Source organism: Eptatretus burgeri, chromosome 9, assembly GCF_056783735.1.
Source record: "Eptatretus burgeri isolate ZD-2024b chromosome 9, Ebu_testis_v1, whole genome shotgun sequence".
Classification (NCBI taxonomy): domain Eukaryota; kingdom Metazoa; phylum Chordata; class Myxini; order Myxiniformes; family Myxinidae; genus Eptatretus; species Eptatretus burgeri.
The window spans coordinates 21429501-21447846 of NC_140969.1; the positions used below are offsets into that span (position 1 = coordinate 21429501).

Consider the following 18346-nt stretch of genomic DNA (forward strand, 5'->3'; position numbering starts at 1 on the left):
ATATATATATATACATATATATATATATACATATATATATATATACATATATATATATATATATATATATATATATATATATATATATATATACATATATATATATATATATATACATATATATATATATATATATACATATATATATATATATATATATATATATATATATATATTATATACATATATACATATATATATATATATATATATACATATATATACATATATATACATATATATACATACATATACATACATATACATACATATACATATATATACATATATATACATACATATATATATATATATATATATATATATATATATATATATATATATATATCATGATTACTGAGACACATTATGGAAAGGTTTATAGAAATAAGTAGCAAATTATGGCTCGATATCAAAATCTTATTAAAATAAGAGCAAGAATTGCTTTGCAATACATGAAAGGGGTCTCCTACCAATGTGATATTTTTCAAAAAGGGCATAACTCTGTTTTTAAAAAAAAAATTGATGAAATGCCCTGAAACTCGAACTTGTTCTGCAACTTATCATAATAAAGCCATGCACCAAGTTTCAGTTGAATATGTCAGAGGGGATGGGAAAAAAAAGTCGGAAAAAGCACAGGTGGGACGCACAGAAAGACGTTGAGCAAACCTCTGATCTCCTGCCGTGAAACAGGTAGGAGACTAATAAATGGACACTTAAGATTTACCAGTGGCCTATCTTCGTTCAGTGTTTAACATCAGTTTTGTCTTTTCATTTACAGACAGGAACTGTAAGGACCTCTGAACAACCGACACGTAAACCCCACATTTATATGCAATAGCCATGGATCTTGTATACACCATCAAGTGCAAGATATGACACATAGACATTGATAAGTTGGGATGCTTCTTGTGTCACTGCAATGCAGGTGACCACATCGCATCATCAGATGGAAGGGCCAGGACATGGACTGTTGGTCAGTCATGAAGAAAACTTGATGATACCAGCTATGCAGATGTGTTAGACTTGAGATCCATTCAAAGGTAGACTTTTATGCATTGGAAATCAGATGGCGCAAAGCAAGCTATACAGATTAAGAAGGCCATGCCAGGCACCAGCAGAGGCATCAACCAGTGCTAAACTGATCCATGCTCAAGCATCCCTTCAGTATCCAAAACACACAGTTATCGGCCAGTAATTGACTGGTCGCTCTGCATGTTTTGCCAAGCACAGGGTAAAATAAAGTTTCACAGAGTACAGACACTACAAAAATCTGCAGACATATGTGAGCGTGCCAAAACTGACCCAGTAATGAATATAAGACTGGGAGGAGTCAGTGACTTGATCGCAGCTGAAGGTTGTCATCATCTTGCATGCTTGATAGCATTCAAACGACGCTCTGTGAGAGTAAATTCATCAAAAGATCCACAGGAGCCTTGGGTGGATGAGTGCACGATGAAACTGTGCAGAGACCTGGGTGCAGGACTGTCTCGTGCTCATGTGTACAACACGGGCGTTGTATGCAACGGATACGAAAGTTTGTGCAGTGAAACTTAGCTCTTATACGAGCCTCGACATTATATATGAAAAAAAAATAACTGGTACTTGTGTGTCAATGACATTTCAGCTTAGGAGAACGACCTTCTATGAAAAGGTTCAATTGTTTGTTTTGACCAAAGGCCAGTTACATAAGAACTCTTGGGAAAGGATCACTTCTAATGTATCCTGGTGAAAAATCATACTTCATAATGTTCAAAACCCTGACAAAGTCCTTTCAACAAGGAATGCTTTCACCAGATTCTGAATTAAAAGAAGATGCAGATAGTGCAATGATTGAGATTGCACAAGGCAACATCTTTCAACAGATGGTTCATGTGGTCCTCAGTCAGACAATATCTGCCCGTCACTCACAGGACAATCAGGCACCTGGCAAGAACTTGATCAAGAACATGTGGATCAAGTGATCCCAAACAGCCAATGCCTGCTTCTGCGATTGCTATTTGGGGGCAGAGATGGGGTGCATGAGGGAATCGAGGAAGACATCAGCGTCAAAGTACATGCAGTATTGCCCAGGTCATTGTGTATGCAGTTTCCCATAGACGGAAGTTAGCGCCAAAGAACGTATGCCACCGAAGAGGTTAATGCACATCACTATGTGTTGGATTCTGAAAACATGTTCACAAAGAAATATTGAGTGTGCAAACAACCTTGATATAAATTCATCTTCATCCAATTCATCTTCATCCTAGGAATGACTGATCTCGCATGGTTGTCTGCCATTAACAAACATTGCCGTCCAAAGTGTAAAATCACATGTTGGCTGGTCCAGCAAAAAGGCCAGTTCGGATAAATGTTCTGTTCTACATTCCCTGGAAATCATACTCTGGAATAACAAAATTAACCACTCACATGAAAGGATGAATTCAGATGGGAGAAGTCTCCTCCAAAATGAATCGTCAATAGGAGAAAGAGAAGCATGATGAGTTGTCACATAGTCTGCAAATGATGCCTGGATGCCAGCAGACGCACAGCTGGCAAAGTGTCTAACCAGCATTGGCCTGGAGTCATTGGCTACCTGGGAGGCATGTTGGGATGGTGTTACTATTTATTTGGGTTCCTCTACGTACGAACGGGCTTGCGCATGTATAAATACACACAAGTATACAGAGACAAGAGGCAACTGGAACAAATCACTTCAACATTACTGCCAAACTGGATCTCATTCCAAGATTCTAAATTGGGCACAGCCATTTGCTTTGGGCATGCCATGGAAATTTCCACTTCAAAGATCGAAAACAAATTATATTTTAAATTAAGTTGTCTGACACCTTTATTTAGTGTGTGATATGCGTGATGCAAATTCAAAGTATAAAGCATGATTGAAACTAAACGAACATTATTAACCAGATTCGGGAGCATAATGGGTAGAAAACTTCTGCTCCGAGTCTAGGTTTGAATCCCGGCCAAGTCCTACCAAAGACTTTAAAAATGGGACATGCTGCTTGCTTCCTTGCTTGATGTTCAGCATCTAAAAAAGATAGAGCACAGCCAAACAACCGTAGGTTGGCCAATTGGGTTGGCTTGATGGGTCTAATGGCCTCCTCCTGAGTTGAAGATCCTTGTAAGGTGGCTCGTATTATTTATTTATTTATTGGGAACGGTTGAGGTATATCCAAGGAAGCCTTTTACGTAGGGTGACCAACCCCACACCCCAAATAGAACACATACTCGACCTTTATATCCAGTGCGATCCTTTACCTCTTCCTCTTTCACTCTTGCTCTCAAAAACAGAACTTGCTTGCCGCACTTGGACAAGCCAGGTATTCAGACCGTTCTTAAAAAGCCGTCTGATTGAAACCCGTCTTTGGTACAGATGAGTGTTATGGATTTTAAGTTGACATACATTTACTCCAAAATTATTTTGCCATTTTTCTTGCCACTCACTTTGGATTTGTGTGTTTGTTACAGTTTGAGTTGAACGGATTTTCAGTGTGCAAGCCAAGAACAAGGATAACGCGTGTTCGTACCAATGGCACACACAAATGCCCATCTTGCATTTTCGGGTGGGTTCTGCTGCACACAATCATTTAATTTTCAAGTTGTGCTGCATCTTCAGAAAATCTACAGGAAGCAATCATCAGTTTTCCTATTTAAAAAGAAAATATCCATGGCCAGCATCATTTCATCACAGCTGAAGTTAATTTCGGATATATCTTCAGGTATTTTACGGAAACAATTTTTAATTGTCGTTCTTTTGCCAATTACAGTAGTCTTCACCAATACATAATATCTTCTTCTCTAGCTTTTCTCTCTTAAGAAAACAAAAGTGAAAGTGTGTATGTCTGTACGTCTTCATGTCCAGTAACTCCGAAAACACACAAATTTTTCAGGGTATACTCAGGGGTCTTGACTTGGGTTTTTTGCAGAATCGATACCAATAAAAGGCAGTGTGTGTGTGTGTGTGTGTGTGTGTGTGTGTGTGTGTGTGTGTGTGTGTGTGTGTGTGTGTGTGTGTGTGTGTGTGTGTGTGTGTGTGTGTGTGTGTGTGTGTGTGTGTGTGTGTGTGTGTGTGTGTCAGTGTCCTCCATAACTCCAAAACCATAAAACCTAGCAGCCTGAAAATTTGCATGTATATGAAGAAAACTCCAAGGAAGTGCAAGAGTGAAAATTGGATGTTTGGGTTAATTGAAACACCCATTTGAACATAGTAAACGGCCTTATTTAATTATATCCTTCATCAGGCGATCCTCGGCCACCTCACTCTCTGGGGTCTTTAGGGGTTTCCTGGGTAACCTCGTTGGGGTCTGAAGCCGCCATGTTCTCTGGCCTGCTCAACAATGCCTTGACAGGAAACAGACCACAATGATTTCTTAACGATAAAGTTTTTTTTTTCTTCACTTTCCTCACTCATATTATCAAATGCCTGTTCATCATAGCCACAAATCGCTGGGTACATTGCAATGCTGATAAATGCCTGGAGACGTCAGCATTCATTATTTTATTTCATTTCCGCACGTGTTCAACCACGAGTATCTTAAATGAAGAAGGATTTCAAAATTTAAGCTCCAGAATCGAACTGACAAGCAGTTCCAACTCCGATAAAAGTGTTCATTTGTCCAGTTCGGACATGTGACATTCTGGACATGTGACATTCTGGAGGTGTGTGTTGAATATGACGGTTTGGTGATTGTCAATTGCGTGCCAAGGATGCCGTTTCATATCGACTGTTTCATTGGAGTGCTTGCTTGAGTGCTTAAGCCACTTGGCGAGTGTTCTCCAAGCTGCTTGGTTGTTTGTTTTGGGAAAAAGTAACCGTGCTTTCAATCTCACATCGTACGTTTCCACCTTTGTTTGGTCCCGCTGTGCCGTGCGGTGGGTGCCTCAGGAGGTGTCTCATCCACTGAAAATGTGGAATTTTATTTTTACATCACATCAGTAGAGGATAAATGGGGTTCTGAGGCAGCCATTCAAATGAATGGAGGTAAAGAGAAAAACTTTCTGACTCAAGCCCCAAAAGCCCAAAATAGGAGACCGATTTCCTCCCCCCTGCCATACAAGCAAATGTAAAGTTGAGACTGATTTTCTCCCACTCCCATACAGGCAAATGTAAAATTGAGATGGACTCAAGCCCCAAAAGCCCCAAAAGCCCAAAATAGGAGACTGATTTTCTCAGTCTCAAAATAGGAGATTTTTAATTATATAAACATGTTGTGTGTGGGGAACTAATTAACTAATCACTAATTATGTGGATATGATGGATGTGGATGTGGATGTGGCTTATGTGGGTGGTGTTTGCGTAGGTGGAGATTGTGTGGGTGGGGCTTGTGTGGATGTAGCTTTTGTGGGTGGGGATTGTGTGGATGGGTGGGGCTTGTGTGGGTGGTGTTTGCATTTGTGGGCCTTGTGTGGTCATAGTCAAAAACGGGCGGAGTTAAAGAAAGGGGTGGAGTCAAATTATTTTATCTTTGTCTTTTGTAATTCCTGTGAATAAAATGAACCCAAAATCTCTTCCCCCTTTAAATCACATAATTTATAAGTCCAAGGGTTTTTAAAAATTTATCTTTGTCTTTTGTACTTCCTGTGAATAAAATTAACGTAAAATCTCTTCCCCTTCTAAATCATATACCTTATAAGTCCAAGAAACTATATCTATTACATCAACAATTTCAAAAAGTTCATTTGTCCATCGCCTCGTATAACCTTTTTCAAAATAAGATTTCCACCTGTATATCACCAACTTTGAACTTAGGCTTTCTGACATTAATCTCTTTTTCATATTCTAATTTTGTAAATGTTTCTGATGGTTTAGTATTCGTTGAGGTGTGAATCATATCATTACACTTATCTACAATGTCCTGAATTCAAGATAACAATTGTTGAGAACCGGGTTGAGTGAATTTTTTATATAGTCTCTCTTTTAAAGTGCGATTGAATTGCTCAATAACAACCGCTTTTCCTTCATTAAAGGTGCTGTATAATATAATGTTGTTATTTTAAAGAAAATTCACAAATGTTTTGTTGTGGAACTCTGTACCCTCATCAGTCCACAATTTTTTAGGTTTTCTCTTGCTTTTATTAAATATCTGTTGAAAGGCTAACATAAGAGTATTACCTGTTTTGTTTTTTAAAGGAACAACCCACGCATATCTACTCCTCAAATCATAACGGTTAAAGCATACTTGTACCCCTTATCATTATTGAGTTCAATCCAATCAACGGGCCAGATATAATCAACTTCCTTGAAATAAACCTTCCTTCTATGAAACTTTGTGATTATTGGTTGATGTAATTCATCAGCTAATTGCTCTTCAATCTTAATGACATCATTAGAGCCTATACATTTCTTGAATTTCCAAGCCCAAGTTTCAATTTAGCACTGATCATCTTCTTCAGGATGAACCTATCAACTTTTTCTCTCAAGGTTGGATTTTGTATCAGAGACAAATTATACAACATTTCTCTATCGGCTTCATATTTTTCTTCCAACGTTGTGTTATTTCCAGAATCAATATCGTGCCTCATGCACACTTCATCAACCCTATTGATGGGTTTACTCCATGGTTTAGGATTGTCTGTCTCATCTAATCTTTTATTCAAGTTTGTTCCCGGACCACAAAATAATACCCTGGTAGATGTAATTCCCCTGGTATTCCAGTAGTTGTAAATTTACTTCCTGATAAAAACTTTTGTATATCTCCCCCACGTTTATGTTTGGAGATAAATTTACTCTTTTTAGAGCCAAACACTGAACATATGCCTTTTTGTATAACCCTGTTATTTTTATTTTTAAAATATGAGATATTTTTAGTATTAGTTTTCTCTTTACATTTGAGACAATAACTCATTTATTTATGAGAAAAATTCCGACAGAGTGCAAAAACCTTTGTAGTTTCCAACATGCACATTTGAATCTTAATTTTTAAAACATAAAGAATCCTCAGAAATGTCTTCACTCTCTCCTCAATTTATTTAAGAAAAAAAATGTAAAACTTTAATTAAAGTCAATCACACCAACATCATTAATAATATAATCTTTTCCTTCTTTCTCTTCTTTATCTCCACTTTCTCGTTTATATCTTCTCCCTGAAACCGATGTTAATAGTCTTGACGCAAATATTTCTTATAGACTTGCCAATTCTTTGTTTTCCTCCTCACTGCATTGAGATTTTTTTTCCTTCGATCTTTTTAAAATCTCACTGGTTTCCATATTTTTATATTTATTTATTCTCTCTCTTTCCTCCCTCTCCTTCTCCTCCTTCTCTCTCTTCTCCCTCTCCTTCTCTCTCTTCTCCCTCTCCTCCTTCTCTCTCACCTCCTTCTCTCTTTTCTCCCTCGCCTCGTCTCTCTTCTCTCGCCTCCTTCTCTCTCTTCTCCCTCGCCTCCTTCTCTCTCTTCTCCCTCGCCTCCTTCTCTCTCTTCTCCCTCGCCTCCTTCTCTCTCTCTCTCGCCTCCTTCTCTCTCTCTCTCTCTCTCTCTCTCTCTCTCTCTCTCTCTCTCTCTCTCTCTCTCTCTCTCTCTCTCTCTCTCTCTCTCTCTCTCTCTCTCTCTCTCTCTCTCTCTCTCTCTCTCTCTCTCTCTCTCTTCTCCCTCTCCTCCTTCTCTCTTGTCTCAGTTTCTTCAACTCCTTCCTCATCCCTTACTATCCTTGAATCACTTACACCCCATAGAATATCATACATATATTCATCAGGATTTCTTGTTATTCCTGTATCCAAAATAATTTTTTTACAACAAGAAACCAATAAAATTTCTTCTGAATTTCTGAAACATCCTTGTGTTTTCTTCACTTTAAAAATTTTTTTTCATTATTTAACATTTTAATTAAATCCAAAGTTGTTGGTTTATTAACATCAGTATCAAGCCAATCTTTTATTGAAAATACGTCATTCTTATGTTGTAGAACATATTTATTAAAATACCGAATACCCTTTTCTTGAAGGTATGCTTGGACACAGAAATGATAATTTTCTAGAAGCCTTCTTGCTGTCATTTATGTATTAGAAATATATGACAGAATAATATAATTACAGAAAATACCTCCCCATCTTCTCATAGTTAAATCATTTTGTATTTCCTTACTTATTATATATAATCCTGTTCTTTGTGTTTTCATGATATAAACTATGGCAAAACCATTATTGATTTTACCCTTATTAAATTCTTTTATTTGTTATTTGCAAATCGTGCTTCCACAAAACTCATTCTCGACACCAAGTGGATAATATTCTTCCTTACGAGACTGATTTACTTGTTCCAGGTCTTCTAGGTCAATTTTAAATGACCAATTATACCCTACATCATTCATATCATATCCCCATTGTTCTATTCTCATACAAACGATATGCCCTTCTTTATAAAAATTTATTTTAATTGGAACTGTGAATTCTGTATGACCTGGAGATAAAATCAACACTTCTGTATCTTTGGAATACACAGCCGTTTTATTTGAGGATATATATTGTGATAAATGACTTAATCTCACCAAATCATTCGCGTCAGTCGGACTTGGATAATTTATTCATTTATAAGCATTTTTCATATTAATATGTTTCGCTATACTATATTTCTGTTGTTCAACCTGTGCCTTTGTGTAATAATTTGATAAATCAATATTCAGTTCATGGGATACACCAAAGATAGAACCATCTTTACCAACATAAGTCATTTATATTAGATTAAAAATAATGTCATTAAAAAATTTATTTTTGTTGAGTTGAAATAGCACATCCAGACATAATTTACCACAACGTTTGGAATTTAATTCTTGGACTTGAAATGTTTGATAAACACCATTCTGTAAGAATCTTATTACTTCAACAGGTGGTGGAAGACCAAAACTATCAAAATAATATTTGTCTTGACAATTAAAAATACAAACCCAATGAGAACCGTTCCCATTATTATCTTCAAAAGCCGCTGTCACACCTTGACGTTTTAGCCAGCGTATGCGGACATATGAAAAATTTGGCGAATATGGTGGCACACGTCGAATACGTTATGGGTAAGTTTTGTATACGTTAAGAGCATGCTGAAGCACGCTGGCATACATCGTAGTACACCGAGCTCGTCAACAAATTTTGTGCATGCACAAAATTTGTCGACATGCTCGGCGTATGACTCACATGTTCCGCATACGCTGGACATGAGTTGTAGGCACGTTATGCGATTGTTGACACACGTCAACACACCTTCCTTGTAAGTTACTCATAAGTCGAAATACGTCGAGGTAATGTCTAGCATATCCGAAACTTATTTCTAACCTATGAGTAACGTGCTTTGAATCTATGTGTAACGTATCTCCAACACATATTGGCGTTTGTCGACGTATTTGACGTCTTCCGGACAACCACAGAACTTACTGAACATGTTTCTAACTTACAGCTACCGTATAATGGCGTATTGGCAGCGTTTAGGGGAATTGGTATATAAAAATGGGGTTCAAAGGAGGATCCCGTCAGTGTTCCAGACTCCATGGTGAGCAGATGTCCATGTCATCCGAAAGATGGAGGATCCGGCAAGGCTGAGATGAGAATACCTACAAGCTGTCCTCCAACATCAACATGACCTCATCGATTTGACACTGTACCAGTTGCGTGCCAATAGAGCCAGAAGAAGAAGAGGTGAATGGAGGAGAAGGAACTGGGTGAGACCATGGATCGGGAGGCGACGGCAGTTTGGCATGTATGACCAGCTCATGGTGGAACTCCGTAACGCAGAGTTCTTCAAAGTTTTCTTCGGCATGACGGTGATGCTGACACTTCGATGTCTAGTGCGGTTACGATTTGAATCGTCGAGCGGCAGCCTTTTAATAGGCTACGCCACGTGATCATCGGCGATACGCTGCCGCGCGCTACGCATAAGTTAGAGTGTTAGACTATCATTGGGCATAAGTTGTGAACGCCGACAACACGCTAAGCATTCGTTGGTATAAGTTATCTATAATTTATCAAAACAATCATAACATATTGTTGCGGGCCAATACCCGGCCCGCAACAATATGTTATGCTTAATAACTGAACACACAAAAAAACAACCTAATGTCAGAACAGCTGTACACACAACAACACAACAAAGTATGAAAAGTTAACCGCTGGCACATCTGCAAAAACGTTCATGTCCCAGTTCCAGAAAATTCTTGGGAACATGAACCAAAAGGAATCACTGAAAACATGGAAGTTCCTACTGCTCGTGTATGATCTAATGATCCCATCGAGTGTGAACATCGAAAACAAAGCATTGTTACCAGATATTTTACATAGGTACCAAAAAGAGAGAAGGCATTGCTAAGTGAGGTGTTAATACCAGTGATTTTGGACTAAATGCAGAAATCAAGAAAATGACTGAATACCAATAACTCAAGAATAAAGGGAAAAGATCCTGGAAGGTGAAGAATGCTAAAGTTGTTCCAGTGGATAGTTTGAACTATGGGAATATTACGACAAACAAACTGCAGTTGGAAGCTGTTCGGGGCACAGTAACGATCCTGAAGAGAGCCCTCGGCACAAAACTTTGATAACAGAAAACTTCACGACTTTGTCCGTGAATTGTGACCCCTTACCAAAATGAAGGTAGATCCTTTGAATCCGCCCCTGGGAGGATTCCATTCCACATTCTGAAACTCGCATATGAATATACCAATCAACGACACACACACACACACACACACACACACACACACACACACACACACACACACACACACACACAGAGACATGGTAGTTCTTCGTTTCACCTCCTGAAACCCATCTATATGTGGAGTTAGCAGACAACAGCAACTTGCACGTACACACACAAACACACACTCATACGGAGGTGGATAGACCTGGGAGGGCTCCATTCCACATTTTGAAACCCCAATATGGAGATAACGACCACACAACAGTGCCAAATGCCATTGTGGTAATACAGCTTGTCTTCATACACACGTTCAAATGTACCATGCATAAAGTAAATAAAAACGACAAACACAAATATTTCCCTTGAAGCAGCATTCTTTAAAAGAGGATTTAAAGTGGGTATAATCAGAGAAATTCAATGTAAAAATGTACCAAACCACAGAACACAAAATGTCAATCTACACTCTGTCTTCACAGCAAAAACAAACATGGCGAACACTTGGTCAGATGGACCTTATTGTTTTTTTGATACGTATCAATGTCGAAGTGAGAGGTGGATTACAAAAATAAATCGCACAAAATGGTTAAACAAAGTGATTTCAGCAGAGGATAAATGGGATTTCTGAGGCAGCCATTCAAATTAATGGGGGGAAAAGGGAAAAACTTTCTGACTCAAGTCCCAAAAGCCCAAAATAGGAGACTGATTTCCTTCCCCTCCCATACAAGCAAATGTAAAGTTGAGACTGATTTCCTCCCCCTCCCATACAAGCAAATGTAAAGTTGAGACTGATTTTCTCCCCCTCCCATACAAGCAAATGTAAAACTGACTGACTGATTGAAGCACTTCTTCCCCTTCATATTTTCATTCCACTCAAAGAGCGAACCAATGAATATTTGTCCATGTTCTACTTTGGGGAATAACTTAATTTTCCTATTACATTCATCACCATCAAGTATATTCACAATGATTACTTTGGAACTTAGTTCTTGGTTTAAGTGTCTTTATTGAGCAGAAATGAAATGATAAACTTCTCTCAATGCTCTTATTTGGCCACCTCCTGAGCCACATGTCATTTTGAGATTGTAGTAAATTGTTTTTCCATTGTTCAATTGAAAACCATCAAAGTTTTCAGTCCATTCAAGGATATTAATTTTTTCTTTACATCCTCCAAATCATTTGTAATTAAATTTATCCGCTTATTTGTTTTATCTACTTTTACCCCGGTTATTTCTTCAATAAGACTTATTTGATATTTCTCACATTCTTTATGTTTTTCATTTAAATACCAAGGCTGATTACATCTCCACTCTTTGGTTTGGTTATTGCTTGGTTCTATCATTTATAAATCAGTAAAAAATATGGCGGTAGCCTGTTAAAATTCCCAACCCAATATCATAACATTTATACTTATGACCATAAGGGAGACTATTGATTCCATTCTCTGAAATATATCGTTTATCATCAAAAGCTCCTGATGCTTTCTTATTTATCTCTTCTGTATATAATTGATGTTTATAACTTCTTGTATTCATTTTTCTGTACTCTTCCTTCTTTAAGGTTAAACAGTTGAAATAATGTTTAAAGTTTATTGTTTCCTTGATTATATTTTTCTTTATTCCCTTGAGCTTCTTATCACACCTTTCAATGTTATTATCAATTTACGTAAAAGCATAAGATTTGATCTCAATTCTGTAAATTCACTCATGACCTTCCCACCCAATTAATCTTTAAATTTACCAATAACCTTTTTATTCTTTGATGAAAAAAACACATGACTGAACTTATAATTACTTGTATCATATATATATATATATATATATATATATATATATATATATATATATATATATATATATTATCAATCATATCCTCACATACATCACTTTTCTTAATTTCTAATATAAAACTATATGTATCCATATATAACAATGACACATTATCCTAATACTTTGATTTTAAATTATTAGAGTAATAGTCATACATTAATGACTTTGACAAGTCAAGAATTGATGTTCCTATAAAAATAGAAAAACAAAGAATCCATTTCAATACTCTCTTTTTTTCAAATGAATAGCACAAAAGTTCTCTGAAAACACCTCCGCTCGTGCAAAACTTGGTCTATTAATTAACTTTGAAGCCTGTTTCCAAGATGTGGCAAGTCTTATGTTTTGTCGATTCCTTACATTTTCCATAGTCTTTCCAAATACAGCATTATTCATTCATTTATAAAAGTCCTTCTCAAAATCTGTTTTTGCTTCTGTTCTCCTTTTTGTATTCAAATCAATATACTGTACTTCTTTCACCAATGACTTTGTTTAAATTTCAAAATCCAATGAATTTTCCTCATTCTCAACCCAGCAGATAAATATTGTCTCAAGTTCCTTTGATGCAAAACATAACTTTCTTTATCATTTAATGTAGTCAGTAGTTTTTCTGGAGATTTACCTTTTATATTAAATGACTGTTGGTAATCACTTAACCATTCTTTTCTTGGACTTTCTTTATCAGGGGCATAAGGGAGGTCTTTATGTTTGTGATGAAGTTCTTCTGGATATTTTAAATCAATCTCAAAATAATATCCAACTTCAGCTTCATCCAATTCTTTTTGAGAGGAGACAACAATGTCTTGTAAAACTTTTTCATAATGTTTTTCTTTAACCCATTTAAGTTTTCCATAAGGTAAAGATTGAGACATAGCCCACCCATACAAATTGTTAGCATTATAATACATCAGGTAAGAGTTGTCCTCATTCTTATTATAATCAAGAAGATATTTGTTATTTGCTTTAGCATATCTCTTGGAACATACTTGAGATATTCCTCCTCTTTTAGCCTTCTCTATCATTAAAAGCATATCTATATCACTGATTAATTCCAAATTCTGTTTTGTCATTTTTAACATAGCACTCCAAGCCAAACCCGGGGCTGTGTAATAGTGAACGGGGTCGAATCCATAAGAATTTTTATTATCACAGACTGTTCTAAAAGTTTCAAACACATCAGCCAATAACAATACATCAGTTTTAAGATACAAATCATGATATTCTCCAAGATTCTTTATCTTAAACTTCTCCCAAACCTTTTTAGCTTGTGTATAATCTCTATCGGAAATATGAGTTTTATTCAACTTGCCATAGAAACTTTCCCTTGAAGGAAGTTGTGTTTCTTTAAACTTCTCAAATGAATCCCTATAGTCATACGGATATATTCCCTCTTTTGATAAGAGATCAATCTCTTCTTGATTTGACAAATGTGATTTAAGATTCAGGAAGTTTTTTTTTATATTTGATGCTAAGTTAGATAATGGACTTGCCATAAACTTGTATGTGTCAAGAAATCTGATATGGGTGTGGGGGATGTATGATTTGTTTTTGTGAATGAGATGTATTTTTGAGCTGTCTTAGGAATGGCAGAAATATCTCCAGATGTCTTTGAAAGGTCATTTATGAATAGATGTGTGTCGTAGTGAGCGTTGTTGTGAAGAAAAACAGGAATAAAGTTTGGGGGCTTGTAATAAAGATTACAACGGGAATGAGCTGGACCTCTATATTTACCAGTAAGATGACAGTAATCCCTAACCTTGACCTCTCCCTCAATTATCTCCTCAAAAATATGACACATACTGTTGTTTCTAAATTCCTTTTTCTCTCCCTTTGTTAATGACATTGGTTTCTAGGTTTTAACCATTATTTGTCTTCGTCTTATGCAGTCTTTTTCCAATCGTCTTACAAACTCCTCTGAGGCATCATCTCCTCTATAAAGTTCTAACTTGTATTCATCACCAACAGATGATTTGATATAATAACAGAAATCACAAGGAGTATGTTTTTGATATTTATTTGTGTATGATTTATTTGGATTTGGAGAACAGTATCTATCTTTTCAAGGATACTTTCAAAATCAGCATATATCACAAACGGATGTTTTATAGATTTGTTAAAATCTTTGAATGATATGTTTGAACCTGCTTTTGGTAAATTGATTATGGTTGATTTATGATTACTACAATATTTTGAATATTGATTTAATCGTTCTTTTGTATGAAAGAAGTTGAGACATCTCTTACAAGGATACGTTTTACATTTTCTCTTGTATAGCTGCGATTTGGTTAATCTTGATAAATTTTTGACGAAAGCATAATGTGATTTTTCTTTTGAAGTAAAGTAGAGAAGGTCAATGTGTGTTTCATCATTTTTATAGTTGTTTGAAATTTTTAATATCTGAACTTTGTTTGTATCCATTAATCCATATATATTCACAGATAGATTATTCATTTTCTCAAATTTAGGAATATCTCTCAATGACATTGGAAATGTTAAATCTTTAACATTTAATGTTTTCTGCTTTTTCTTATAATGTTCAACCCTTTCAGGATTCCATTGTGGAGGATGTAAGTGAGCAAGAACAGACCAGAGAAAACATTTATTATCTTTGTTTTGAATATTAACAACCGCTTTCTTAAGTTTTGTTTGTTTTGGTAAATCAATATAAGAAGAAGCTTGAAGAAGATCTGATTTTAAGATGTGTATATCTAAAAAGATTATTTTTGTTATAGCAAATCCACTACCTACTACAGTGTTATCAACATATTGTTCTTGTCTCTGGAGTTCATCGTAAACATCACATCTTACAAAATCTTGAAATGATGAGATAAAGTGAGGGTTTGTCCTCATATAGGGAGTAGTTTCATCACCTTCTCTAACCTATTCAATTTTACTCCCATATAAAACTTAAAAGTTTTCATTTCACTTAATGTGTTTTTAATTATCGTTTCAATACCTTGTTTAACCATATCAACAGCTGCAATGATTGAAGATGGTCCAGGGTCTTGAAAGCGAAACAATCTTATTTTTATGTCCTTTATTCTTGTGTTTGTGTGATTGAAGGTGTTTATTATAATTTTTTTTCAAGAATATCATTATCACATCTATCACAATGTTTTGTTTCTTGGTCAAGTGGAGATATTTGTCTGAAAAGATTGAATGTGTGTTTGTTGGTTTGAAGGTGTTTTTTTTAATAACATTTATATTCATGATTACAAACATCGCAGTATGTTGTATTCACCATATTTATAGAACAAAACTTTGCTTAGAATAAAATTTTCTTGATGAAAATTTCGTTTAATTTATAGGTGAATCTGTGCTTAAAACCATTTTATCCTCCAACTTTTTTCACTTAATAAATACAATGTATCAAGACACAAAAGACAAGTTTCAATCAATCTCTTCATTTGTAAAAGATACTGAGAAATATGTCGAGGATGTAAAATTGAATAAAGATAAATATAACAACTATTGGATTAAAACAATTATGGTGAATAATATGAGTTCTTCAATTTCCTTCAGTGGAAGGGCTTATAGTATATCTGGAAGAACATCAGTTAAAGTAGCTCCAACAAAAGTTTCTCCTCTCCTTCTGGAAATATATTCAAAACGAGAAAAAGCAATGAAACAAGAAAAAGTATCAAAAAAGAAAAACCTCATGGATGAAGCTTTAGAAAGAAAAGATAAGACCATCTGTAATATGTTAGGAGAAATTTGTATTTTTTTCAACAACGCCAAAGATGTAAATCCTGATGGAATAAAGGATGTTAATTTATCAAGTGAAATGACATTTCATTCAATAGTAGTTAAGGACCATTTTAAAATTACCTTTAATATAAAAAAATGTAGTAGTTGAATCGTTAATGAAAAAAAGAATATAGATATAGATGGTAATGATTTTTTCTACTAATTAAATGAGTCATTATTCAACTGAAGATTTTGAAGATTATGAGAGTGATGACAGTATCTCTGTTGGAACAGAAGACAGTTATGATACTGAGAGTTTGTGTTCAAACGATAGTTTTGAAAGTAGTTTTATAGATGATTGTGAAAGTACCGAAGATGATACTGAAGATTAATTTTATTTGAAGTAAAGTTTTACTTTATAAATATGAATAGTATACTAGATCTTGAGCCCATTGAATTCCCTGATTCTCCATATGACAAATTTAAGAATTGTCCTGCATGTGATAGAGTGGGATTAATCACAGAGTCAAAACCCTCTAAACAATGTATATTCGGTGATTATCTTCGAATTAATGATAATAAAAAATATAAAAAGGAATATAATTCTTTTAGCTTTACACCAAAAATTAATTACTTTACAAGATTGATTAGAGAAATGAATGTAAAGTATGCGGGTGATAACACACCTTTCCTTACAATGGAAGACACTGAACGTATTAGAGAAATGTTCAAAGGATTGTTGTTCTATATTATTCACGATTGCCATTTTCAGGAAAATATCAACACAAGATATTGTATAAATATAATAATGGATTATCTTGAAATTAAACCCGAACTTAGGATAAAATATAGAGTTTCGAAAAAAGCCAATAATAAATTAAATAACCTGTTTTCGAAATACATAAATGAATGATTTTTACAAATTTGGGAAAATAAGATAAAATTTAACAACCATAAAAATCTTCCAAATTCATTAAGATGTCTCGTAGTTGCTTCAAGTGGATGTGGAAAAACCTGCTTACTTTTAAAGATGCTCCTTCCTCCCAACTTTTTGGATTATGATAATTTAATAATTTTCACAAAGTCAAGCTTTCAACCTGAGTATCAACTACTCTCACAAGGTTTTATTGCTGGTCTTGAAAAAGAAGATACAATCGGTTTATTTAAACTTCAAAACAAACAAAATGATTGCAACATTGAAGATATAATGCAACTATTTTGTGATACACAGGGATATAAAAAGAAATCAAAACCGATAACTTGTATTCTTAGTGATAATACGGATGATATAACTTCTCCCCAAGATTTGGATAAATCAAAAAAGAACCTCGTTATTTTTGATGATTGTGTTAATGAGAGAAACCAAATGGTAATGGATAGCTACTACACAAGAGGGAGACATTCTTCTTGTAATTGTATTTATCTTAGTCAATCATACTTTCAACTCCCTCGTCGCTCAATAAGAAACAATGCTAATACTTTTATTTTATTCAAGTTACATTCAATAGATATAAACAATTTTTGGAGAGACCATTGTTCTACATTATGTAGTAAAAAGGAATTTGGGGATTATATGAAGCACACAACTGAAAAATATAAATATATTGTTGTGAAACAAGATGAGATATGAAGGGATATATTTTTTATTTTATAAACAATTACGTATATAAATGACAACTATTATTATAAATCTTGTGGGTAAATCTGCTTCTGGAAAAAAACTTTCATAAACCAAGATTCTTGTATAGTACAAATGAGAATATTGTAAATTTGCTTAAAAAGCACCATGTAGTTCGTTTTGTATCAACAACAACTAGAGCAATAAGACCTTTAGAAGTAGAAGGTGAAGAATATTATTATATTTCAGTGGAGGAACATATGCGATTGAGGAATGAAGGTCAAATATTTGAGGAGGTTTCTCTTGGTACAACAAAATATTCACATTGTAAGAGTGAGTTAAAGAAACTAAAACCTGGTGGTCTTGGGATATTAGAAACTTATCCAGAAGGAATGAGACAAATTATTAAACATCTGAGTGGTAATGGGGTTAAGATTTTCTCATTCGGTTTTGATGTTGATGAAGAAACTCAACGCAAACGTATGAAAAGCAGAGACACAAGTATTAGTGAAGAAGAAATTGCAACTCGTATTAATGTTAATAAAGAATTTGACAAAATATTTAAAGAAAAGGATTTATTTGAACACATCTACTTTAATGA

At 34.9% G+C, this 18346-nt stretch overlaps 1 long non-coding RNA gene and 1 pseudogene across 4 annotated transcripts in view; one reads left to right on the top strand and one right to left on the bottom strand.

The window, feature by feature from the left end:
* The window catches only part of LOC147019679 (uncharacterized), a 77545-nt gene extending 74460 nt beyond the window's left edge, over positions 1-3085 (bottom strand). The window contains exon 1 of one of the 3 annotated variants that reach the window (XR_015061486.1): positions 2410-3078. This is a non-coding gene — a long non-coding RNA (uncharacterized LOC147019679). Of the gene's footprint in view, positions 1-2409 lie in introns of all 3 variants that reach the window. The other 2 variants (XR_015061483.1, XR_015061484.1) reach the window with 2 other exon arrangements.
* Positions 3086-3164: 79 nt separating this feature from the next.
* LOC147019680 (uncharacterized) overlaps positions 3165-18346 on the top strand; it is a 62654-nt pseudogene continuing 47472 nt past the window's right edge. The window contains exons 1-2 of the transcript XR_015061481.1: positions 3165-3320; positions 3469-3563. The product of XR_015061481.1 is annotated as an uncharacterized LOC147019680 (transcript). The remainder of the gene's footprint in view (positions 3321-3468; positions 3564-18346) is intronic.